Here is an 8,570-nt window from a genome sequence, read left to right as displayed (position 1 = left end):
TACAGCCATTTTATTGACTATCCTTACTTGATAATTTTTTCCAACTCAACTTAGTTGACGAGTTCTCACCATCAACACACCCAAATCAAGTAAAGCCTTGTTAATAAAATGATCACCAATAATGCATGAAATTGTGGGACACCCAGGATCTTTATTTTTAACAAGACTCTTATATTGAATAATGGAACTAGCTTGTTCAGTTAACAATGCATTTTTAGGAACATTAGTGTTTTTTTTACAATACAAAGATCCTTCAAAAAAGTTAGAGTAGGCAGGAATTTGTTTAATGACATCTAAGAAGGGGATATTGATACTAACTTGTTTAAAAACTTCTAAGATGTCATTATATTGGCTGTCTTTTTTAATTGGAAGTAATCTTTGTGGGAATGGAGCTTTTGGAATGAAAGGATGGATTGGAGTATTCTCATTTGAAGAGTCATTGGCATTAGAACTAGAAGGTTGACTCTTTTCTTTTTCTTTTTCAACCTCGGGTATCTAATCGGGTTTGACAATGTTCTTTCCGGGCCTAAGAGTTGAAATTGATTTGATTTCTCCATTATGACTAGACTTTCCTATCTCATATTGACCTTTTGGATTTGGGATAGGTTGACTAGGGAATGTTCCTTTTTCTCTATCTGCTAAAGCAGTAGCGAGTTGTCTTACTTGTGTCTCGAGCTTGGTAATTGATTGAAACTGATTTTGTAGGATTTTTTGAGTGGATTGCATAAATTTTTGTCAAGTATCTTCTAAGGAATGTTTCCTTTGTTGAGAATATGGTTGATTTTGTGGGGCATGAGTTTGGTTTTGTGTGTTGTATTGGTGCCCTTGATTCATTGGAGGCTAGTTTTGTCTCCATGAAAAGTTTGGATGGAATCTCCAATTTGGATTATAAGTGGATGAAAATGGGCTATCATTTGGTTTCTCATAAGCATGAAGAGCACTGGCCTCCTCAGAAAAGTCTTCTTGGTAGGAAGGACATGATTGGGCATTATGGCAAGGACTAGAACATGTAGAACAAACATCTTTTCTTGGTTGTATTGGAGAATTTATAGTTTGGCTTATGGCTAAAGCTTCTACTTGTCTCGCTAATTTGTCTAAGGATGCTCTTAAGTTTAATTCATCTTTTACTTCATACCTTCCTCCTCTTTTTGGTGAATTAGTTGACCTAGACCTAGGATCAAAATAATTCCATTGTTGTGAATTGACAGATAAATCTTCAAGGGCGTCCCAAGCCTCTTGTCCTTGAAATTTTAAAAAATTTACAACATTCATAGATTGAATCATTTGACGATTAGAGGGAGTCAAACCATCATAAAAATATTTTACAAGTCTCCATTTTTCAAAACCATGATGAGGACATTTTAATAATAAATCTTTAAATATTTCCCAACATTCATAAAACTCTTCATTATCTTTTTGAAAAAACTCGGAGATTTCTCTCCTTAGACTATCGATTTTAGACATAGGAGAAAATTTCAGCAAGAATTTATTATAAATTTGATCCCATGTAGTTATAGACCCCGTGGGATGGGAATTTAACCAAGCTTTTGATTGTTCTTTTAATGAAAAAGGGAATAATCTTACTTTGACCGACTCGTCAAAAATTTTTTGAAATTTAAATGTTGAGCGAATTTCTAAGAAATCTTTTACATGCATGTAAGGATCCTCTCTATCTAACTCATATAAATATGGCAACAATTGAATGATTGATGGTTTAAGCTCAAAATGGGTAGCAGAAGTGGTAGGAAAAACAATACATGAAGGAGCATTAGATGAAATAGGTGCGAAATATTCAAGCAAAGTTTTTTCAAGCACAATATTTTCATCAACAGGATTTCTAGTGATATTAGCAATTGGTTCCATGATGCTCAAATTTTTACTAACACTTTCAATTTCAAACAAAGATAAACGTATTTTTACTAATCGATTTTTAGAGTTACGTTCCCAATGATGCATACAATTTTCACAAGCAAGGCAACAAAGATAATCTCAAACAAACAATTTTCTGATGTGGAAGATCAGTTAAAACCGCAACCACAAAGCATACTTAGAATTTTTAGAGATTTCACAACAATATAATTTTATGGTTTACTTGCCCCCATGCCTATTTGATTCCACTTACTCGCACACTACTAACAACTCCCCGAGGTTAATTAGTAGAGGCGGATTGAGAATTTTGTTCAAATTTCCTTTAAGCAAAGATTGCTTATGGTGAAATGACAAGAGTTAGGTTTTATTTTTTTTTTCTTTTCACGTATTTTTTCACAATTACACAATAATATGATAAGAGACAAAGAAAAAATAAGTTAAAATTAAATAAGACTATAAAAAATTCGGTAAGAGTAGGGAGGCATAGCATGCCATCAACCATAACAAAAATAAGGTAAAAATTAGGAGGCATAAGTGCCGTCAACTAAAACAAAAGATAAAAGACTAGGAGGCAAAATTGTCATCAACTAGCTAGGAGGCAAAATTGCCATTAACTAGTAAATTGCAAAAAATATATATATATATAACAACAAGATAAATAAAGAAAATTAAAACAAATGTTAGGAGGCACAAGTGTCGTCAACTAACAAAGATATACAAGGAATAAAAGCTACAACAAAATTACAACAAAATTATGAGGCACAAGTGTCATCAACTATAAAAATTAAAAAGATAGAAAGGAGGCACAATTGTCGTCAACTAAAAAAACTAATAAATATAATTATAAATAAGTTGTTTTTTATGGGTGGTAGAACCGTCCCAAATTTTATTTTTATCTTTTTTTTTTAGCTTTAAATATATTTTTTTTAAGTGCAAAAATTAAAATAACTAGTATAATAATTCACTAACCTTGAGAAAAAGTTCGTTTCTTTTCTTGCAACTCCTTGGCAACGGCGTCAAAAACTTCATGGACCTAAAATTGGTATGTTTTAAATATTTATATCACAAGCGCACGAATCCTTCATATAGAATAGTGATCGTGTAAGCAAGGATGTCGAACCCAAATGAGTTGTCTAACATAAAAAAGAAAACTATTTTAAACCAAAATTAATAAATTCTAACCTAGCTCTAAAGATTGATGAGATTTTTGTATCAAGTAAATAAAATAAAAGATAATAATAAAGATATTAAAGACAATATATATAACTAAAATAATAATTGCAAACAAGATGGCAGAAGAAAGATTATTAAGATAATAGGATCCACAAAATATAAGTTCAATAATATTTATAAGTACATTATTCCCAAGTTTTAGTAATAGTAGAAATTAATCAAACCATCACTTATTCAAATTAGATATTATATTTAAGCACAAGTTTTTATAAAAATATAGGATTTGTTGACCCTTGATTTGGTCAATGACACAGAGTCAAGTAAAACGACAAAAAACAAGATGAATTCAAGATCAAAAGATAAATGACACTAAATATTTATAGTGGTTCGGCCCCAGTGATGGTAATAACCTACATCCATTTAGTGTTCTTATTGATGTAGAATCCCAAAAACTGTGATCAATAAACTAGGGTTCACGAGTTTCACAAGCTTAGAGATGAATACAAATTTGGCGGATAAAAACACTTTAATTCTCTCTTAAAATTCTCCAAAAGAAAAAGTCTCCTCTCTTGAGCCCTTTGATTCTTATTTACAGGCTCAAGGAGTTCTACATGGGTCATGGGCCTTAATTACATTTAATATAGGCGTATCTAAATAATAATAGAAATCACAATTATTACATAGATGTGAAATTACATATCTGAAATACTGCGACCAGACTGGTTGCCCATGAAATATGTCGTTTGCTGAGTGAACTCTCTTCTGGTCGATGGTCGAACAGATCGTACTCACTTAAATGGTCATGTGTATCCTATGTGCTTGTTAATTCTGCCATGTCATCAGATAAATCTTTTTTGGGTAAACATTTGCCCCCTAAGTTTATTTTACTGCGACCAGCATATAATAAACTTAATCGACCAACTAGCCGTCTGACCTGTCACGTCTGTCAGCACCTTTTCAAAAAAGTAAATAATCATGACCATTGCAGTTTCTCAAAGACGTTTTGACGGCTAACACGATTTCCCACACATCGAAAACTTACCCCCATCATTACCTCTATTACTGTGCCACGATCAGTATAAATAAATCACTTGCCTCATTTTTTACTTTTTACCAAACCTTCCTCTCTCAAGAACTCAAAAGAAAAATCCTCAAGAGAAGCCTAGAAAATTTCGGTGATCCGAGGCGTGTCCGACCATTCTTGACCAGCAACACCCGTGACTTCTACATAATCTGCAATCCAAGTAAGTTTCTTGATCCCTCGATCTCTGTTATACCATGCAAAATAAATTTGATGAGTTTTCTGGTATTCGGGTATGAGTTTTTTAATGTTCTGTGAGAAAAAATTTCGGGGTAATTGGGTTCGTAGGCAGAAACATGATCGGATAGGAGTTTTAAGTTGTAAAAACATTAAGTCAAGCTTAGAAATCAATGCGAGAATTAAGAATACTGTTTTAGGGCCCAAAATTGAAGTAAAAATTCGATTTTTATGCTTTCGGAAAAAACTGGCCTTTTCCCACCTGTTTTCGGAGTCAAAAAGTTTTTCTGAAAATCTTTTCACTTCCACTTTTTGATCTATTTTTCCAAACTGCTCGCATGCTTTTAGTGTTTTCGTTAAAATGCTGCTGGTCGTATAAAAGCTTAACTTTTATACACGAGCAACGTTATCCCAACGTTTCCTCTTCTTCTATCTGTTGGCCATAGATTCTCTTATTCCCTTTTCTCAGATATTCATGCACGATCCTTGGGGAGGTGAGAGGCCAATCGATGACGATCTTCTCGCGTTGCTTTTCGAGGATCAAGAACAACAGTCACTGTCATTTTCGGAAGTCCCATTTTCACAACAAAACCCAGCGACCAGCCCTCCGACTAGTCAACCAAACATGGGTCGCGTGAAATACACTGCCCATAGAAAAAAAAACAGCTCTCCTTCTAACTAGCCTGTCCCTCGCACCGAGGACCCATCTACTAACCCTCAGCCTATAAATACCGTACCACTAGAAATCCAACCTAAAGCCTGACCTCGCAACGGTCTTAGGTCAGACGTTGACTGGTACGTTGCGCCTCCTAGTATCATATAGGCCAGGATGGTGAATAATTATCTCAAGAAGTACGGTCTTCCAAGGATCACCCTAGTCAAACCTTCACCCGACCAGAGGGCAAACGTGCCCGGAGGCACCTTCAGTGCCTGGTCGAGGTACCACATCGAGGCAAGGGCAATCTTGCCTTTGCACGAATTTTTTCAAGGGGTGGCCAATTACTTCGAGGTTGCCTCTTTTCAAATCACCCTCAACAGATATAGGGTACTATCAGCACTCTATATCCTTTACAACCATAAAAAATGGCCTGTGCCTAAACCGCACGAGATAAACTACTTGTTCGATCTCAAGTCCAACCACAACCACAACAACATGGGGTTTTTCCATTTCTATCATCAAGAGTCTGCTCGTACCTTTCTGAGCGACATCACCTACAAATCCAACGTTGGGAAGTACTTCCAAAAGTATTTCCTTACGACGGACCTAGTCGCCGATAACGTGGCCTTCACTCGAGGAGGTATATTTCTTAATTTTTGGTCGTTTATTTTCTGCTAGTTTGTTTTTCTCCGTCCTTAGAACCCTGAAGTTACGTCTAGGTCCATGGTATTGACCAGATCCCACTCTAGAGATGGAGATACGGGCCGCAACCCTGGCTAGCTTTACAAATATCGAGAAGAGGGTCAAGGAGCTGGTCACAGAGAGCAATATGAGGCTGGTCGGCCTCTTGGCACCTCACCAGGAAGTGAGGGAGTCCACCGAAAGGAGTGCGACTAGAGAGGGCATCTCCAAGCAGCAATAGGATGTGTCACAACCCCCGAGATGGCAGGCAACAGGAGTGACCATCCGAGAACCATCTAGCAACCCTCAGGCTACTGCTGCCCCTGCCCAACATGGGAAGGGCAAGCAAAAATTTCCAGAGTACATCGAGCTTGTACTCGAGTCTTCCGACGATAACAGTACTGACTTCTCACTTTTAGATAACTTGTCCATCCCCTGTCATTTATTTGATAGGGACGACAACTTTAGATTTGCGATCAATAGTTTAAATTCAGACTTCTTCGAGGCAGAGAGTGAATGTAGCAATAGCAGTAGTTCTATAAATAATGTATCGGCCAATAATTATAGCTCGGGTATATTACTTAGAATTTCCTTTCTCCTTATTCCCTTGCTCTTTTAAATAACCTAAATTATATTTTCTAATCGTTTGTTTCCATCCTGCAGTCATGCCTTCCGGAGAAGCCTTTGATCTGTACGTTGATGATGATGCTCCTCCGAGCAAAAAGAGAGCGAGCAGAAGGCATCCTAGGGAGGGCAGCAGCGATCCTGCCAGGAAAAAAGCTCGAGCAGAGGATCCTCCAGCACCCCCTGCTATGCCCACTCCTTCTAGGAATACGATGCCTCCTCCCCCTCCTCGCAATAGCCTTCCTCCTGAATAGGCAAGGAAACCTTCAACAAATGGCCTGCTGAGTGTTGCCAACACCACTCAGGAGAGGATACAAAAGCTTTCACGGCACCGTCGTAGCCAAGAGGCCTTCTCGCACCTTCCTCCACTGCCGCACTCTCAGCGTAATTTTTCCTCCTTTCTTTAATTGAACAACATTTTCTTTCATTGCCCCTGACTGGTTTACTGTTCTTTTTCTGTTTGCAGGGTATCCTCACAATGGGGCATGGCTACCGCCGAACTGAGGAGTTCGAGGCTAAATTTGCTGAGGAGGTTAAGGCGGTCGAGGCCAGATATGCCCAGCAGCTGAAAGCGCCCGAGGAGAAAAGTGCCGAGTAGCTGAAAGCGGTCAAGGAGAAATATGTCGAGCGGCTGAAAGTGGTCGAGGAGAAAAATGCTAAACTAGGCGAGGAGCTGAAGAACCACCAGGAGGCATTGGTTAAAATTACTAAGGCCAAGGAGAAGTATAAGGAGGCTTCGGTGCTGAATTTTAAAGAGGCCTCCAAACTTCAGGATGACCTGGTGATTAGCAGGAAAGAAACCGCCGAGCAGGAGGAGCGTGCTAACCGGCTCGAGGAAGCCAATGCTCGCAACTTGGAGAAATATAAGGGAGCAGCGTTCAAATGCTTCTACCTGTTCTAGAATAGCAACCCATGGGCTAACTTTGACTACCTCCCATAGCATATGAAGCAAGCTGAATTGGCCAAGTGTGCTGCTCGCCTGGAAGAAGAGAAGAAAGCTCAGGAGTCTCCTGAGATTTCTTTGGTGACAGGCATTAAAGGCGCTGAAGAGGATGCTGGGACCACAGTTGACCAGCAATCCCAGCAAGATCCTCAAGCTACTCATACTGCTCCATAATTTTATTTATTTATTTTTATTTGTAACTGGGACACACAAACTACGGTTCGTGATATCAAGACAATTTTTTGTTGCATAGGGCAGCTTTCTTTTAATTACAAATTACATCCGCGCAGTAACTGCTCGTGGTGTAAAACATTTCACTTTGATATTATAATATTTGCTATTTATTATAACATCTGCTTGCATGACCGAACTTAGCATAGCACTTTGTTTCCATTTTACAAAATCTATTTTTTTTTTAAAATACTCTGAGTGTCGTAGTATGATTTCCCTTATTTTGCCCGTGTGTTTACATATGCTTTGCTTGCTTAGTACCTTATATGCCCCCAAAGTGATTGAGGAGCTTAAGGTCCTCGGTCACTTGCCATGACCAAGACCTATTCGAACAATACTGCTCACGAACATATATAAAAAATGATAATATAGCAAAACAACACACGTAATGAGCAAATACTTGTAATAAATACAATGATTGGCAAGAATAACTGGCTGTGCACAGTTCCTTTTATTTCTCGTAATAAATGGACAAAATTGTGTCTGTACGAGTGATCAAAAATTGATCTTACACTTGTAAGCGACCATTCATATAATGAACCAGCCCTTATTCATAAACTTGTAAAAAGTGAAATTAATACAAGCCAATTCTTTAAAAATAATTGTTTATTGAAATACTTGCGTAGGTGTTCTCCATTCCAATAGCGAGGAATGAGATCTCCATTCAAGTGAGCAAGTTTATATGTGCCTGGTTGGAGGACTTCTTCAATCTGATACGGACCCTCCCAGTTAGGTCCAAGCACTCTGACAGCTTGATCGCGTATGTTAAGAAAAAATCTTCTAAGTACTAAATCTCCCACATTGAATTTTCTTTCTCGTACTCTAGAGTTAAAGTATCGAGCCACCTTTTGCTAATAAGCTGCCACTCGAAGTTGAGCTTGCTTGCGCCTTTCATCGACCAAATCCAAGGATTCCATCAATAATTGATCGTTAGTACTCTGATCGTATGCCAACCTTTTATGTGATGGTGGGTCTAATTCAACAGGCAACATGGCTTCATATCCATAGGCTAGAGAGAATGGAGTATGGCCTGTTGCGGATCGATGGGATGTTCTATATGACCAAAGGACGTCTGGTAATTGTTCTGGCCATGCCCCATTTGCTTCTTCAAGACTTTTCTTCAGGGTGTCCTT

At 38.0% G+C, this 8,570-nt stretch overlaps 1 non-coding gene across 1 annotated transcript; it reads left to right on the top strand.

Annotated features, from left to right (window-relative positions):
• The first annotated feature begins 1,342 nt into the window (after positions 1–1,342).
• On the top strand, positions 1,343–1,449 carry LOC133813552 (small nucleolar RNA R71). The gene has a single exon (XR_009884562.1). It is a non-coding gene; the product is annotated as a small nucleolar RNA R71 (small nucleolar RNA).
• Positions 1,450–8,570: the final 7,121 nt, after the last annotated feature.

This window comes from Humulus lupulus, chromosome 1 (genome assembly GCF_963169125.1).
Source record: "Humulus lupulus chromosome 1, drHumLupu1.1, whole genome shotgun sequence".
NCBI classification, from domain to species: domain Eukaryota; kingdom Viridiplantae; phylum Streptophyta; class Magnoliopsida; order Rosales; family Cannabaceae; genus Humulus; species Humulus lupulus.
This window is presented reverse-complemented; position numbering and strand designations above follow the sequence as displayed.